Source organism: Amblyomma americanum, chromosome 4, assembly GCF_052857255.1.
Source record: "Amblyomma americanum isolate KBUSLIRL-KWMA chromosome 4, ASM5285725v1, whole genome shotgun sequence".
Classification (NCBI taxonomy): Eukaryota; Metazoa; Arthropoda; class Arachnida; order Ixodida; family Ixodidae; genus Amblyomma; species Amblyomma americanum.
In genome coordinates this window covers 112,605,339-112,623,979 of record NC_135500.1, presented here as the reverse complement: position 1 = coordinate 112,623,979, position 18,641 = coordinate 112,605,339, and the positions used below count along the sequence as shown (strand labels likewise).

Here is an 18,641-nt window from a genome sequence, read left to right as displayed (position 1 = left end):
TGCATCATTATTGTGGCTATTTGGCAAAAGAATGAGGGCCCTATCTCCAACCCTTACATGCCGCTTCTTGCAGTTCCTGTCATAGTTTTTCTTCTGAGACTGTTGGACAACAACAAATTTCGATGTGCCGCTCTCACAGTTTGATCGAGATGTTCTCTTAAATTGAGAGCGTAACCAAATGTCGTCTTTGTGCCTTTTCTCAGCACTTCTCTTGTCCAAAGCTCTTTGAGGACTGCGAGCGGTCCTCGCACATGTACTCCAAATATCAACTCAAACGGAAAAAACCCCATACTAGCCTTCGGCACCTCTCTGTATGCGAACAGAAGTGGAACGAAATAATGATCACATGTTTTGGGCTGCTCCTGACTGAGCTTCCACTGGATCTGCTTGAGTGTACCGTTAAATTTCTCTACCATCCCATTGCACATTGGATGGCAAGGGGTCGTGCTGAGATGTTTCACTGCCAGGAGATCATTGAGCTCTCTCATCAGTTCGGAAGTGAAACAGGAGCCCTGGTCACAAAGGATGTCTCTCGGGAAACCTATTCGTGAAAACATCTCCACCAAACCTTCTGCCACGGTTGCTGAATCTATTTTTGGTAGAGCCATGACGTCTGGATACCGCGTGGCAAAATCAACGAGTGCGAATATATCTATTCCCTTTCACCGTAATGGGTGACACTGGACCGACAATATCGACAGCGACCCGACCAAGTAGCACGACCTGACAAACCTCTTAATCTCCTCTTGCACTCCCAGACAATAGAATGCTTCGAGAACTGGATCTGTAGTCTTCCTAATGCCCTGATGCCCCACAAACGGGCTATTGTGAGCAAGTCTTAACAACAGAGATCTACAAGACTGGAAGTACTACCTGTCGAACCTCTCTGCCAGAAGCGAGATGATAGAGGCGATACAGTAGCCTATTTTTGAAAGAATACGAGTGCGAAGTGCTGTGCTTGCCATGGAGCACCTTTCCTACTTTCACCCAACACGCCTTCAATGACTCATCGTCTCTTTGCTCTGTTTCTAGCATTTCTTTGGTGAACCTCATGGGACCAACGCTTAAAGCAGCGCTTTCCTTCCTTCGTCCGGAAACTTACTTTCCAGCCAACACCACTTTTGGGGCCTTGACGTCCCCATTTTCACTGGCAGCTTCGCCATTTCTTCCAATTTATATTTGGATTTGACGGCTCACGGGCTTCCGGTATATCTATTATGATGACGTCGTACAATGGCGTCTCCATGCATTTCAACAGGTCCGTGCCAGTGAAATAAGGGGAAGCGATGTATACTTCTGCCTCGGGAATTTCCATACTACTGCCATCTATAAGGAGCACCGTAGATCCCAAATCGATGAGAGCTTAGCCAGGAACTAGGCCTCTCCGCACAACCACTATATTGCTCCCCGTGTCCCGTAAAACACGTGCGGGTAGGACTCGGGGCCCTCCCTCTATTACAGACATGTGTTGGGCGTCTGCTGGCGTTTCCGGAATATTCCGACCACCCCCTTATCCTCAGCTGTTTCAAACCTATCTTCTGTTGTGGACACCGTTTCGGGCGCCACACACTCTGGCTGAATACAACAGGACGATTGCTTCTGGTTTTCATGCTTTCTTGAGCAGGAACTATAGCATGCCCTGTTTTTTGTCAATAAAAGCAATAAAGCTGTTTTGGCTTAGAGCGCAGTCGGCAGCCTTAAGTCCAGGTCGATTAGAAATGAGGCACCTTCCTAACTGTCTACTTGATGAAACATGCTTCTCTTATCTATTATGATGACGTCGTACAATGGCGTCTCCATGCATTTCAACAGGTCCGTGCCAGTGAAATAAGGGGAAGCGATGTATACTTCTGCCTCGGGAATTTCCATACTACTGCCATCAATAAGGAGCACCGTAGATCCCAAATCGATGAGAGCTTAGCCAGGAACTAGGCCTCTCCGCACAACCACTATATTGCTCCCCGTGTCCCGTAAAACACGTGCGGGTAGGACTCGGGGCCCTCCCTCTATTACAGACATGTGTTGGGCGTCTGCTGGCGTTTCCGGAATATTCCGACCACCCCCTTATCCTCAGCTGTTTCAAACCTATCTTCTGTTGTGGACACCGTTTCGGGCGCCACACACTCTGGCTGAATACAACAGGACGATTGCTTCTGGTTTTCATGCTTTCTTGAGCAGGAACTATAGCATGCCCTGTTTTTTGTCAATAAAAGCAATAAAGCTGTTTTGGCTTAGAGCGCAGTCGGCAGCCTTAAGTCCAGGTCGATTAGAAATGAGGCACCTTCCTAACTGTCTACTTGATGAAACATGCTTCTCTTTCGGAATGGCAACCTTTAACGATTGTTTGAACGAAGACAAGTTTCTTTGTCGGTTGGCGTCTAGAAAGTTGTCTGCTGCGTCAGTCATTTTGTCCAGCGTCTAGCACTATCTTTCTCGAACGAAAATCGCCAGACGACTATGACAGTTCCTCATGAACTGTTCGGACACCACCAAGGCCGGTAAATCATTGTACGTTGTGGCCGTTTCCGATATCTCGACCCATCGATCAACAAGACTGAGCAAGCGTGCTGCGTATTGCTCTCATGTTTCTTCATCTAGCGGCTTACTTTCACGAAACCTTTTGCGTTAACCTTCTGCTTTAAAACGAAAATGTTGGAGCAGGGCTAGTTTTGCCTTATCATATCCTATGAATCTGTGGGAGACAATCGACCGAACACACGGAGGGCTTCACCAGTCAAACACATACTGAGTGCTGTAGCCCATTTTCCTTGGGCCAGCTGGGTCCTTCTGCGATACGCTCAAAACCTTTGAGGTATGCGTCCAAATAAACCCTGCGATCGTCCAAATTCGGGGTCAATTAGTGTGAGCTAACCGCTGCTGAGGGCCCCAATGCGGGTTCACGATTACCCCCACCAGCTTATGCTAGTCTTAATTGGAGCTGCAATCTACGCTCTTGAGCTTCTGTTGGCGACTTTGCATGCTCGCTTGCGGCTTCTGCTTACAACTTTGCATGCTCGAGTTCGGCTTTCGTTGCAATTTTGCATGCTCGCGTTTAGCTTCTAGCGCCTTTTCATGCTCGCGTTAAGCCTCGCGTTCGGCTGCACGTACTGCTTGTTCCTTCTCTTGCTCGGCAGCCACCCACGTGCGCAGCTCGGCGTCTTTCAACCCAACGCTGTCGCTAACTCAACTAACTCCTTTAGCGTGCTCATCGACTCCTTCTGGTTGAAAAATTCCTCAGTATAAGTTAACCGGCTTCGTCCTGTCGCGGACGCCAATTTTCGCCAATTGGTAGCGCGTCCCCGACTCTCCGGAGGAGATCGCTATCGCGTGCAGGTTCGAACAAGGGAACAAAGAGATCAAACAAAACAAAACGAAGCCGTATTTATAATTGAAAGGAAAAGGGGCCAATGAGAAACGCACACGCCAACACGAAAAACACACACTCAACAAGCGTACAACACTACAGAATAAAAGAAAGAGTTCACCAGATATGGAGTGTCCCATGTGAAGCGCGGATGCCTTGCAGACAGGGCGAACGCGGGTCGATGTAGTGCGACGCGTCGTTGACGATGCTTCGAAGGAAGTGACAGAGGGGAGCCATGTGGTAATAGGAGCGCACAAGAACGCGGGGAGAACCCGGTTGTCTCCCGCCAAGAGCCCGATGAACTTGGCAGCAGCAGGAGAATCGTAGCCAGAGCCAGTCGACGGCGGCCCGAAATGCCATAGGCTTAAAAAAGGGTGTCCATGGGCACCTTTAAGCAGTATGGGTTCTCAATCCATCGGCTGCCACCTCCACGCTAGCAAAGAACGCAGGAAGCTTAGGTCGGCGATTCAATGGAGGTCACGGCAGCACGGACCCAACGTCCGACGGCTGCCGCCTCCACGCTTGAATCACCCGATCTACGCTGCGCTGTCTTCCTTAACACCTCGGTTTTTTTACACGTCAGCTCTCCGCTCCTCGTGCTCGCCACGCTCTTTGTCGCCGTCGCTTCGCACACACCCTTCGCAAGCGCACACGCGCACCGCTGGGCTGGCACGAGCAGCGCTCCGCCGTCCGATGCACCGCTGTCGACGCACCGCGCGCACAAATCCTTCAAGGATCTTTTGTGCACCTCACAAATAAACGCAGTTTTCTCCTCCTCCACGGGATATATGGAAATCTGGCAATACCCAAATCGGCGGCCAACAGGAGAAACGTAGGAGGCCAATAAAAGGCAGCCGGTGGCATCGTCGATATGGGGAAGGGCGTATACGTCTTCTCTGGTAACGGCATTAAGAAGACGGTAATGACGGTAAAAAACTACTCACCGTCCTTTCTTGGGAAAGAAAAATGAAAACGAAATATTTGACGACTGTACAATAATGCCTGTGATAAAAGGGTAAGACGAACAAGTGTATCGAATTATTGTGTGTTAGCATATTTTTTTTCAAATATTTATTCCAACATTACACCATACAGATATAATGTCGAGGATGGCAGGCAAAAAGCCTCCTGGAGGCTTGACCGGTCCTGCATCCTGGTGTACACTTGGCAGAGATGGTATAGATCGGCATTTCGGGGGTTTGTTGCGGCTTGTCTGGTGACGAAATATGCGTTTATTGGTTAAACATTACAATTCGAGGCTGAAATAAACTGCAAAAAGTGTTTACTATATTCGATTCAGTGTGAAAGCACGGATTTTTGGTGTGTCGGAGACGATGATGAGCGGCAAATGCCATGGTACAGAGCGCTCGCGTTAAACCAGCTGCGGACACGTTAGAGACGATTTTGCTCGGGACAGAACCACCGGATGATATGCCAGGAAAGAAAACGACGAAGAGCGGGTTCTGTCGACGGATGGAGCGCTCGAGGTGTGGCAGCAGCCAGTGACGCAAACACCGGGCTGTTCTGCCTGGCGTTGGTACCCATCGGATTAGTTCTTACGCACTACAACTGTCTCTCGCTGCTCTGATTCAAACTCTGGACTTTGTGATGATGAAATAGCCGAAACATGACGTAAATAGAGTCTTGGTAAATGAAGGCGGCCAGCGGTGCAGCCTAGCAGCAGTCGAAATGAAAATTACCACAGGGCGGACGTTGAAATCCTCTAGCTGCCGTCGTCACTTCGTTTAGGTTTGCGCCACCGTTAAGATGAATTCCATTCCCGATACCGACCACGAAGTTCTCGCAAGGAACTTCGGCCTGCACTTCAGGAGCCTCAACTCTGCACAGCGTGCGATGATTTTGAGGGCTTAGCCGGCGGGTCTAGCAGCATGGTCCAAGCGCAGAGAAGTTAGCAGGGTATCGAGCAAGCAAAGCTACTGGTTCAGCAGGTTTCAGCGACGAGGCAACGTCACCAGTGATGAGCAGAGACTGGGTACTTGCGGACGTAGGTGCGCTTATTGGTTTAATGGGTTTTAACGTGCCGAAGCGACTCAGGCTGTGAGGAACGCCGCAGTGAAGGGCTCTGGAAATTTCGACCACTTCGGGTTTTTTAACAACCACTGACATCGTACAGTACATGGGCCTCTAGGATTTCTCCTCCATCGAAACATTCAACCGCCGCGGCTGGGATCGGATCCATCGAAACATTCAACCGCCGCGGCTGGGATCGGATCCGCGCCTTTCGGGTGAGCAGCCGAGCGCCGGAACCACTAGGCCACCGTGGCGGCTTCGTACGGACATACAGTCGAGCCCACTTATGATTTACTCTATTGACATGATGGCGAGGTTGATTGCATTCATTGTATCCGATGTTCATAGTAAATGGAGTCGGTTCCTTACAGCAAGAGATACGAAGTTCGCCAAAAGTGCCTTTCACTCCCCTTAAAAGCCGCATCATGAGCGTGTGTTTCGCACGGCGCTTTCGAGGCCTTCCAGGGTGGTCATGTTCTCTTCGGCGAGATACTTGCAGCCAAAAATCAACTCTAGGGGACGAGATAAAACTAATCTCGATTGAAGAGTCCACAGTCGTTGGTGCAGGCGGCCCCGTTAATCAGATTCTTATTGTTAGGAGAGTGCTCGTCCATTGCGCACAACTGCTTCGTCAGGCTGCGGCTCTCCAAGTGGCCGTCTGCACAAACGTAGTCATCCGAGGCAACATCTGGCGAAGTATGAGTCTGCGCATGGTGTCTCGGACAATGTCGTTAATCCTTCCTAAGGCCATGAAGCGTCGAAGGTAGTGTAGCGCATTTGAGCTCCACTGTCTGCTGTCTGATTGTGCCTCCTCGTGGTTTCAAAGCAAAAGGTGAAGCGTACTGTGCAAGCGATGCGTACCAGGTGAACCTCCTCGCAAGGATTTCTAACTTTTCAGATTCCGACCGCTAGTTGATCCGTGACCAAGCACATTATCTTCAATTTTGACGCTGCCACTGTCTCACGCCTAACGCGCTTCTGCTTCTACTTGGGATGCTTCTCTAACCGGCGCACACGCGGGCAATAGTGTAAATTGCACGTGGCTTATAGGTCAATTGATTAGATTGCTGGGCTAGATGGTTCATAATGCGCAGTGGTGGAACCAGCGAAATAGACGCAGGACAAGAACAAGGAGGCACACACACAACACCGCTGGACTTACAACTGATTTATTGCGATGAATAAAACCACAGTTATACATACATTCCTGCGCAAGCGCACACTTTAAACAAGGTGAGGCAATATATGCGATGGTAAGAATTGAAACTCGTTTTCAGTGATTATGATTGAAGGGTCGCTTGCGCATATCTGCTTAATTTTTCTGGTTAAAAACGCTTCCAGCAGCTAGCGCTCACTTCTTGATTTCTCCCGGCCGATAATACTGACCAGGTGAAACCGAGGAGAACAGTGGCAGTCCTTGACATGCAAGGCTAAATAAATTGCTTCCCGTGCCCGCGACCGAAGTTGTTCGGTGCTGCCTTAAACGTTCATTTAGGCACGCTCCAGTTTGCCCAATATATATTTTGCCTCAGGGCAATGGGATGGAGTGAACCACCCCCACTGCGCACATGGTGAACTTCGTCTGGTGCTTAGTGGTGCAAGCACCATTCTGCTGTTGGCCCCCAGAGGTTTGGGCGCACAAACCAGGGAGATTTCTAGGGGTAGAAAATACCAAAGTGACGCCAAATTTTTTAGCCACTTTTTTGAGCCCATGTGATGTTGGAAAGTAGGGAGGCCGCTGCGTTTCGCTGGGCGTTCCTTCTTCATCTTCGACCCTGGACGTAGATTCCCTCTCCCTTCTTTCTCCTCAGTCGGTTTCGCCGGCGCGCCGCGCCGCCGGCAGCTGCTCTGTACCACGTGACCAACCACATGACCAGTCACGGGGCCACCACGTAGCTCAAAGGCGGCCACCCAGCTCAAGGGGCGCCACGCTAAAGTCTCGAAGTGCTAGCGTATTGTACCTATCGCTACAAAATAATATTTGATCGTTCTATTGCCAACCGCTCAATGCGAAATGAGTGGTTTTAGCCCTGGGCTTCTGTAAAGACTGCTTTCTGTGATCGCCCTCCGAGTAGCAAACAACATAGCTATCAAGCAGCGCGTTGGTCGGACGCCAACTGAAGAGAGAGGATGACAGCCGCGGTGGCTCTTCCCTTTGGTGACGGAAAGCAGGTGTCATACGCCTTCTTGCCAGCAAGCCGCTTCGGCGGGACAGGACAATAGCGTGAGAGTGCGAGAGCCAGACGACGCCTGGGGCAGACGAAGGGCGTTATATATCCTGTCCTTACTCCGGAGGTGACAGAGGGTAGAAAGTGATTTTTCCACGCTTCGCTGGAGACTGAGCTCTGCGAGCTCCTCAGAGCCAGATGATCTCCCCGAAAGAGGGCGCCAGGGTAAACCAGATCATCATCTGATTGCAGCGGGGCTGCTTGACATGTGAGTAAATTTCCGCCGCAAGTCGAAGTGCTCCATATTGTTTGCCCCATCGTCATCGCTATCGGAACTGCTGCGAGTGGACACCGGTGTCAAAGCCTGCTTTTGGCGCCCCCCCCCCCCTCACCCCTGAAGATATCGCATGCGTCCAGCCCATTGGACAATTGTGCACAAACTGGTGTCTCCATATAGGGACCTACTAATGGGGCAGGTTCTAAAAATAGCACTGTTATGAGCGCTAGGCAATTTCTGTCAATACTCTCTTACCTCACTCATTTCGCTACTTTTATTTGCACTTGTAACCTAATCATGATGCAAATATTTCGCCTACAGTTTTCTTTCCTCTTCATCATAACCTCGTCTCCGGCTTCCTAGTCTCTTCTCCGGGCCGACCACGCTGGCTCAGCGCCAACTAGTGACAGCGGTGGACCGAACTCCCATCAGAATGTGAGAAACCGCGCATGAATCCCTTTAGGTCAGTTGATGGCACCACTGCTGCTAAGGAGATTAATGATAGGGCAGCTTAGGCCAGTCAGGACATGCCACTTCGGCAACAAAGACCGAATGACGCGTTGACAAAAAGTGGCAAGCATTTAACGTAGTTAAGCCGAGTAGACGCGCGAGAGCAAGTGTATAGCCTGGTATTGAAACGATTGTAGCAAGAGTCCTTGCAGCTGCGGCGCCACAAGAGCGGCACATGCGACAACAGCAGGCTCTTCGGAGTACGATCTGCCTCGGAGCGCATTAGTGGGGCAGCCACCGCAAGGCGCGATGGACGAACAAAAGGCGTAAGCGTTGTCCTGGTGGCACATGCTGAGTTCTGTTCGCGCGGGTCGCCTGCAAGGTCAAGCTTCGCACAATTTCCTTGACTGGGGTTGGACCTGGTGAAAGAGTTCTTATGCACTAAAAGGCTAAGGAAAACTGTTGCAACACAGCCAACCACAACAAAGGCACTAAGGATGGTTTCGTAAGAAATGCGGGCAACTGTAAATGGTGGGACAAGGTCCTTTCTCGACGAAGTGCGAAGGCCGCTTTTGCAAATGAGGCTAGGATTTCAGTTCAACAGACAGACAGACAGACAGACAGACAGACAGACAGACAGACAGACAGACAGACAGACAGACAGACAGACAGACAGACAGACAGACAGACAGACAGACAGACAGACAGACAGACAGACAGACAGACAGACAGACAGACAGACAGACAGACAGACAGACAGACAGACAGACAGACAGACAGACAGACAGACAGACAGACAGACAGACAGACAGACAGACAGACAGACAGAAAAACTTTATTCAGGAAGTGAGTTTTAGACCCAGCTGAGTCCCTGGGCCACTGCGCAGTCCAGCACTGCATCAAGTAGGTCATGCCGGGACATGTCGCCGGCAGCCCGAGTCACCGCAGCAAGCTGCGATGTCGGGTCTGCAGACATAAACAGGACCTCCCAGTCCTCCCAGCTCGATATGGCGTGCTGTCCCCGCGGCGGAGGGTCAGCAGGGCAGCCGAAAAGGATATGGGAGAGTGTGGCGTGGGGGTCACCACATAGGGAGCATGCAGGGGATGTGCAGCAATAGTGGGATAAAAGCTGAGGGGATGACAGAGAGCGGGTCTGGAGGCGTCTGAAGAGGATCTGTTGGGAGTGCGAAAGAGAGGGGTGGGGAGGAGGGTAAGTCCGACGGTCCAAACGGGGTATTTGCGTGAGCTCCGCAAAGGTGTGCACTCGCTCCCTCGATAATCCTGGATCGAGACTGTCCTGAGCCCGGCAAATCAGACCTCGGGCCAATTTATCGGCAGCCTCGTTTCCAGGGTTCCCAGAGTGAGCCGGCACCAACTGAAGCTCTACCCTGCGCGGTAAATTTTGGGTAGGGGTGTTCAACAATTGCCAGGCAGGGGAGTGAATCCTGCCCCTGGCAAAGTTGGACAGAGCCGTCTTGGAGTCGCTGAAGATGTATTGGGCGTCCGAACGTGTAAGGGCTAGGGCGATGGCGGTCTCCTCTGCCTCCTCAGGCGTAGAGCCCGAGGGAAGACGTTGAGTTAGGGGGTGAGGTAGGGTTGGATTGTGGGCAACTGCTACAGCTTCATGCGCTGTACATGCGGCATCTACCCAAACGGCATCGTGGGCTTGCCCATAGTACTTGAAGAAAGTAGTGAGCTCACCTGTTATCGTACCAAAGGAACCAGAAATAGCCTTCCGTCGGTGCAGGTAGTGAACAAAGACAGCCAGAATGGCGGAAGACAGCGTTCTGGTAAATAGCGCCATGGTGATCTACCTGACTGAAGTGCTGAGGCGCTAGGTAAAAGCTCAACTTTAGCTGAACCGCCCAATGCGGACTGAATTTCCACGGTAGCTAATAAAAAGTAGGAGCTCCGAACAGCAGACTTCAAGGAAAATAAGCTGTTCTCCTCTGCAGAAAGCTGAATGAAGAGAGGCTGTTTTGTGTTTCCGGCGAGCTGTGACAGACGATTAGCGCCAGGCGATAGTTTGATCGTAAGCAAGGGATGTGGCTTAGTGCTGCGTTGAAACAAACAGCTGGTCAGTGATCGGAAAATGATGGCGGTTCGGGACAGATCGCTGATAATTTGGTTATTATTCTTGGAGGCAATCACAGGAGGGGTGGGTTTTTCAAAGAAACCATTACCTGGAAGGATGAGATGGATTTGCTAGGTAAGAAAAATGCCACCCGCGACGAACCTCTGAGATCCGCTAGATCAGCTTCCGACGCTCAGGTGAAGGCTTTGGGTTTGAAATGTGACACCATCATGAGTACTGGCGACACACAGGACAAACCAACGGTAGTAGCTTGCAGAAAGCGGCGGTGCGCAAAGACAATCAAATTGGATTGTTTCACTAAAAATGCGGGTCAAGAAGCTTGCACGTTTGAGGGGTGGCCAACCGCCTAAATGCCCAAAACTGTCGCCCCAGCGGTGAAGAATTTACAGTCGTCGCACGATATTGAAGCTGACTGGTCGTAGACAAACAGGTCTAAAACCACCTACGTCACTTTTGAAACACCGCTGTTGTTGTTTTAGCACACTTGACGCGTGCAGTGTGCTAAGGGGAAGGGTGCGTGGCTGCCGCCCTGAAGAGCGCCACAGAGCGCTCGTTAGAAGAGAACGTGCAATGAGCAGCGCGAGAGCGTGGCAGTTTCAGACGAGGCGTGATCGGCTGCTACGATAACACAATGCTGTTGTCCAGTGGCCAGCGACGCCGATCTGCTCGCACTTCCGTGGATTCGAAACGCAGTAGCTGCCATAGTTCTTCTATTTCTGCAGGCGTCAGACAGACATTTCACAGGCTTCGCCTTTTTGCGAGATTGCTATTCAGGCGCAAGCCTTAAATGCCTCATTGTCAAGGTCATCTGCGGTTAGCAGAAACTGTCACAGCTTTCCTGCCTCCTGATTGGTCTCCTCTGTGTCGGGACGTCACTGTCGCACCCCCGCACAAAAACCTGTGTCGAGGCTGGGAATCGAATCAGGGCCTTTGGTGTTTGAGGCGGAGACGCTACCACTCCATCAAGACGGCTTCCCATAGCAAACATTCACATAAGATTGTAGGAGTTGTGTGCCTCCGTGGTGTTTCCGACGCACCAAATCGCCATTGACAATGGTGTCGTGCTTCCGCTGTTTCACACTTTAGTCTCGACAAAATGTCTTCCGTAATTTTTCAGATAGTGCTCTCGCTCTAAAACTGAAGATTTCGAAGAAATTGTGCGCGATGATGATGATACTTATGACACAGTGGTCCCACACAGTGCAAAATTGTACCTATAAACTGATTGCGCTGGTATCGCGTACTTATAAAATTATTTTGGAGTACTATTGATTCACCATTCTCGAAATCATTTTTGAGGTTGAGAGCCATGCAGCACGTAAGGGGGAGGGGTGAATCAGCGCAAATTAGCGACGTGATTTCAGTCTTTCTGACTTGAGGTTCGGTGTCTGGTCCAGCATCAATACTCCAGCGAACTATGGAGACCACCACAGTGCCTACGTGCATCGAAGCAATCTAGTGGGATGTCTCGGAATTACTGGACCTCTCATCCGTGAAAAGTTGAGGTGAGAGCTCTAAGAGCAAGGAACACCTCAAGATTGCCTCCCTGAACTGATCTCTGCTCTGGGCACTCGCTGCGGATTAATGCAGCATTGAACACGTGCTGCGCCGGCTCGGCGCTTTTACGTGCGAGCCTTTTCGTGACGTCAGCATGTTTTCTTTCCGCGTGCCGTTGGCGCCTATCGCACCTGTCTCCTCGCGAGCGTACGCATTTCCTCGGCGGCTAAGTCGTATGGAGCTCACCTTCGTTCTTTTCATTTTTAGCGGCGTGTGAAGCTGTGTTTCGGGTAGTGAAGGATAGTAAAGCGTATTATTTATGTCACGGGCTTTCCTCACTAGGCGCATGAAATTACATGCTCTTGTTGCAAACCCTACGTCGGCAATCATCGTCCGGCGCGAGTGAATATTGGCGCAATAGTATAGGAGGATATATTATTGATTTTAATTGGGTGCAACTCCAGAACGAAGCTGAGAATGCACCTCAAAGGAGGCTCTCTACGCAGTGGCGCTGCGGCGGTTTATCACTACTTATCCTTACGCATGCCAACTCCCCTTTCAACGATAGGCTCGCAGGCTTGCAGACGTATTCTAAGAACTGATGATAGTGGTAATTCTTACAGCGCAAAGGCGTCCATAGTTAAGGAGCGCCATGGGACAAGGTATGCTTGGCTTCTCAAGATGGGTTGAAGGACCCCTTTTCCAGGAATATAACCTCAGATAAGCCGAGCACCGTGCCACAGGAAAACTCTCACCCATCGTATTACCGGTCGGTACCCGTATTCTCTGAATTAACCACGATGTAATGACAATTGTGCCGACTCCATTTCCTGAGTGCCTCCTCAGAGGTTCAGATGCCGCTGCATTTCTGAATTGTATTCCACTACAGAAAAGAATAAGTATGATCCATCAACCGCTCGGGCTGGTGGTGTCGAGCCGCAGCGAGAGGAAAATTGTTCATTTTCTTATTCAGCGCCGTGTAGGCGGTAGGCATAGCTATAGGCAAGCATAACTAGGGAACGCAATTATAATATTAAATTAGCACTATACCGTACAGATAAACAACAGTGCTACTCTGCAGTGTACGTTGCTCTTCGTATAATCATGTGCGACTGCAAATGAGAGGCCTACATGCGAAGCGTTGTAGTGGTACCACTTCAAAACGAAGAGGTAAGAGGTGTACTAGTGACATGCGTATATCACGTCCTCGGGCTATGAATGGCGTTGTACAGGAGTGGCCCGGATACATTTCAGACTCCTGCGCCTTCTCAACGTGCGCTTACAACCACAATTATATTTTCGGAACTTTCGTACGCAGCCAACATCTAAAGGACTTTCAATAGCAATCTAGCCACAAAACGGATTATTTACTCACAGAGAAAGAGAAACAGGCAGAAGATAAATATCACAGTTGAGGCCTTCATATTAAGACGGAGCTCTTGCTTTCCTCAAGCTTATTTGCACTTTTGCAGGCATATATTTCTGGTGCACTTAGTGCGTCTTCAGGAGCTTTGAGTACATCTTGTTGCTCTCAAAACAAGCGCGCAATAACGGAGAGGCCGACAATTTCTCCTTGCTGAGGAGCAGCTGTCTATTCAGTTCGTCTGTTCTGAATTCAAGAAACATGTCGGCAGCACGTGCTTAGTACTGCTGCGCTTTTGCTTTTCATTGCTTTTGTATGCTACTCAACTGCTCGCAAAGCTGTTCTTGACATGCTGTGGCGCCTTTCGTAGAATAAGAATGATGTATGAGTACATTGTTAAGAGAACAAAGGACAAAAATGTATGGCTTTACAACGCGCGTCCTTTTTTTTTCTTCTTGAGACGGTGGGTGTTTTCGAGTTTTTATGCAGCATCCACACTTCATATTTTTAGAATACTCAGCGAGAATGTCGGCCTGTTGGGAGCTGCGCATTCTTCATGAATAATCCTGCCTGTTGGAAGATAGTGGAAAGAAAATTTATTCTCCAAAAAAATTAACCAGCGGCGTCCACGTCACTCATTGTGCATTATATTAACCTGACTAATTTCTAAGTCATAGTTAACAGTTTTCAGGAAACAAAAGAACCCCATCCATAATGTCTGAGGCTGCTGTGTGGAGTGCTTTTTAAAGGGGAAGCTGAAACGGTTTTCATATTGCATGAAGCGTTGTGGTTGCGAAGAAGGGACCTTGGAAATCATGTGTGTAATTTTTTCTTTACTTTGTTTGCAAAGAAAGCTGCAATAGCTTCTCAAAAGCCCGCCTTCGACACGCCTTTGTCGCTTCCGGAAGCGCCAAGTGGGGGGACGGCAAAAAGGGAGACCTGGCGGAAGTAATGCTTTTCACGCAGAGTCGGCCGGCCGTCCTGTTTAGCATGCTCTGCTGCGGCCAACGATTTGGTGAACAATGCTATCTTCTGCCAGTGCCGTTTGGTTTCTCTGGTTCGGGCGTTCTGTGTAATGCTTGAAGCCTGTATATATATCAGTTTTAGCATGGTACTGCTTTCGAACAACGCTCAGCACACAGCTTAGTAGCATGTGTCGGTTGTTCTCTTGCAGCCTCTTCCACGTTAGCCTTGCAAACTGGCATTACACAGCATACCGACTCTGCCTGCGCAAAATGTGTTTTTTCTATCAATATTCTCTTCGTTGTATTATTTTCTTACCTGTTTGTAAACTTTTAGCCTTCTCCAGCAGGTTTACATCCATGCTGAGCTAAAGCCACTTCCAGCATTGCCCTACTGAGGCACACATTCTTTAACTCTGTTGAGTTCGTTATGCAGTGTGCACTTTTTTGCTTTTTCCGGATTTCTTGAACCTCCTGGCAGTACAAACAATCTTCTTATTCTTTCATCAGCGCGCAGCACGTGCAGCTGCACCTAAGTGAGCAATATACTGATTATATCAACCTAGTATACTCGAGCATGCAAACATTTGCACTCACAAACGCCTTGCTCATGGCTGAAGATTTACAATGGCGTCAAAATTCATGCAAATTTGTCCTTGCGTCAGAACGGGAAAGCCGTCGAGCCGCGGTGCGCATATGTCTGAGACAAGTAATTCTGCTGGTTATCTTGATACGCAACAGCAGCAACTATAAATATCTCGCAGCACACTAGTTTTGATGAGCAGCAATAATTATAGCTCCAGAACAGAGCATTAATTATCGCTCAAAACCGTGCACAGGTTGCAATAAAAGCAAGGGGGTAAGTGCATAAGTTTCCTGGTTGTACCGTAGCCCTAACATGCGACAGAAGGAATAGCGCACACCAGAGCTTCCTCCGTCGTCTCGTCTCTTTGCGCTGCAGTACAGCAGTGATTCCACGCCAACTCATACTGTTTGGCATTTTGTTGTAGTTTCAAAAGGCCTTTACGTGCAATTAGGCACGTCACTCTAAATAACCGAACAGACAAATGCTCTAACTCGCGCGACTTGTGTAAGAATGCCGGCGAATTTAATTCGGTCTTGTTTACAGCCGTTACAAAAAGTTGGTTGTCCGGCTTTTATGCAGCAGAAAGTACACAACAGCGTTCCGACGTGATTTCCTTTTTTTATTGCCACTTTTGCTTGCACCTACGCAAAACGAATCTATATGTCGAGATTTCCAGCATGTGAAATGTCGCGACTTGACTTTCTCTGCCGACACACTCCGCGGCGTTGTCGGCTCCGTCATTTTCTGAAGCTGCTGATCGATGGCTCGAACATGTGTGGTGAGATTCCGAACTGTGCAGCATTGCTTGAATTTTCCATAAATTCCAAAACGTAGTTGTCAAGAGAGCGGAAGCAACGCGCTACGCAACAACACCGTCGGTGCTGGCCGGGGATCCCCGTGGATGACGTCATGATGGACCCGTCCAATCGCGGGCAACAGCGGCGTTCGCTCGGTGCCCTGAAACGATAGGGCGCTTTTCGGTCCAAAAAGATTTTTAGATTTATTTCCGCCCTTTTTGAATGAGATATACTTTATCGGCGGACTAAAAACTATAAAATAGATAGGCAAAGAGGAAGAGGGAAAGGCAGGGATGTTAACCAGAAAGGGGGTTCCGGTTGGCTACCCTGCACTGGGGAAGAGGGGACTGAAAGGAGGAAGGGAGAAGGGAAAAAGGCATAACACACACACGCACAACGCTGTCACAATTTGTCACTCAATCCAGTCGCTCTCAAGTAGGCAAAGAGTGCCTTGTATGCCTTGAGGGCAGTCGACTGCTGTGGCCACGGACCGAGGATCTTTTGCTCTGTTAATGGGCGAGGATCGAGGCGGTCCAGGGCACAACACAGTGTATGTCTTGCACTCGCAAATGCAGGGCACTCACAGAGAAGATGAGCGATGGTCTCCTCACAACCACAGCTCTCACAGGCAGGGCTGTCAAATGCCGCAGGGAACTCGTTTTTTTCCCCCGAAAAGTGCTTCAGCTTGCCTTCAGGTTAAAATGTCACAATGCTTACTCAGAGCCGCGCTTCCTGCGAGATATTAAAGACAAAAACTAACATTTTAACTGGTAAAATAGGGTTTACTTCAGCATTACGCCATCGCTGAAGTAGCTGTCATTTCAATGGCTTAAAAAACTTGTTAAGGAGCAATTTACGTTCGGCGAAAATGCTTTCATCAATTTTTTTTGTCGAATATTTCAGGATTTCGTACGGTCCTCGTGATGGAATCTCAGTGCCTGTAAATTTATACGTGGCATTGTATCCATAGGAAACACCCGCCCGTGCCCACTGCTAATAGGCCTTTGACTAGGCAGAGAACGCACATCTCATGCGAAATAAGTTTAGTAGTGAAGTAGAATCCGCAAATGTTGCAACATAGGATTAAAAAATTCAGTCCTTTTTTATGCAAAATTTTTGCGAGTCCTAGCGCGGTCACACAGGCTATGCATCTAGATTCGCTATCTGCTAACTCAGGCCTGGAGCGCCTTCTACCTTTGCCGCTTCGCCCAACATCCTTTTGCAGTAGATAGAGCACGCTGAAACGTACCGTCTGTGTCCACGCAGAGCCCCAGCATTGTTATAAACTTTGCCCTCAACGCGCCACCTCATCTGTACTGTAGAGTTGCATCACGGATGACAAGAAGGCTCGAGCGTATAGAAGCGTGCTGTGATGCCATTCAACTTCCGTTTGACGGGGAAGAAGGGCTTCTCATACCCACAGTTCTCACTTCAATCAGCCATTCGCGGTCGACAGGAATGAAGCCAGCGTCGTAGCCAAACACTTCTAGGCGCACCGGCACCGACACACAAGAAGTTTCTAGTAGCGTTTTAGCCTTTAATATCGCATGAGGTGCCACCAAAATATGCTTCTGTCTATCAATCTTCACTTTTTAGTGGCGTCTAAATACAGAGATTGTTTTCGTTTTCGCCTATCGTATCTCTGCTGCCGTGACTTCGGATACAGCACGTGAACCTCGGCACAAGTGTTTTCATTGACACCACACGCATCGTGCAGGATGAACCTCTCAAGCAGCGTTTTAGCGCAAACATGCAACAAAGCTATAATTTAGTGTAGTTCATTTTCTATTTTGTAGCGCTGATCGTGTGAAGAATGCGTTTTACATATAGAGTTCCAATTATCTATGGCACTTTCAGACTGAAAAATTACATATTGACTTCATTTCTCGTCCATGTTTTGATAATTTGGCATACGCAACGTCTGTGGTGATTGTACGCGATGAAACCTGCATAGTATCTTCGAAACCTGTGGGCCCGTTCAACATCACTTCAACTAGTGCTATTGGGTGACTCACTGCGATGGAGTATCGAATAACTATTTTTGTCCACCAAGACGCAGTTACTTTAGCTGATCCAAAGTGCCAGCGTGACCGAATGACGAATTGCCTCGTCCAGCCTGGTTGCATCCCGTTTGGCAGTCTGCTTCTTCGCTCTTTGCGGAAATCTTGATCTAGCACTTCTCATTGATTTTAATTAGCATCGGCACTGGTCCAGTTGTTTCAACTTCAATTGAGAGGACACTTCCATTAGTGTCTTATTAGCCTTATCAGGCGCGAGTTGCGAAAAACAAATATCTTAAAATACCTAAACTTCCTATCTTCACACCAGTCTCCTAGGCTCCCACCACGTGTGCTTCTTAAAATCGACTCTGTTACCCTAATTGATCATCATTATCTTTGGTCAGCAATATATATCTCCCCGAAGCCATTTCTTTTTGTTCACTCCCATTAATTAACATTGATTCTCAAATCGAACATCCTCTCTTCCTGAGTTTTGAAGGAAGATTTATCTTATTCTTCTTGATACACTTTCCGTGTTCTTGAATTATATTGGCTGCCGTTTAAATAGCTGCCGTGATTACATCTTTGCCGACGAGCGATCACCGGCTGGAAATTTTACAGACTGTCTCGTTGAGGAATGGTGGCAAGGCAGTGTTCATATTGTTACGTGGTGGCAAGCCAAGGAAAGCACGACATGATGACAGAATGAAGACATGATTTAGTGGCTCAAGGCCTAGCGCGAGCACTCCGTCCCGCGCCACTGCCCTCTTCTTCGTCTTCATAACAATATGCTGAGGCTGCCTCCATAATTCTATGTGCTCTTTTTTTATTCTCATCAGTATATACTTCTAAAGATCAGCATCCGCTACCTATCTTAGCCTACGTCAATGAAGCGTCTCGGTACTTAAAGCACTATATTTCTGTTCCGAAGCTGCTCAGCGTTACAAAAAGTGTAGCGCTTCTATGACAGGGATAGAAAGACGTAAGCGACGCATGCACTAACAGCAACCATGATATTTAACATTGCTTTCTCTGTTTCAGTTTCTCCGTC

At 48.9% G+C, this 18,641-nt stretch overlaps 1 long non-coding RNA gene across 2 annotated transcripts in view; it reads right to left on the bottom strand.

Annotated features, from left to right (window-relative positions):
• Window positions 1-15,489: 15,489 nt before the first annotated feature.
• The window catches only part of LOC144128217 (uncharacterized), a 159,863-nt gene continuing 156,711 nt past the window's right edge, over window positions 15,490-18,641 (bottom strand). The window contains exon 4 of one of the 2 annotated variants that reach the window (XR_013313743.1): window positions 15,490-15,750. This is a non-coding gene — a long non-coding RNA (uncharacterized LOC144128217). The remainder of the gene's footprint in view (window positions 15,751-18,641) is intronic. The other variant, XR_013313737.1, reaches the window with a different exon arrangement.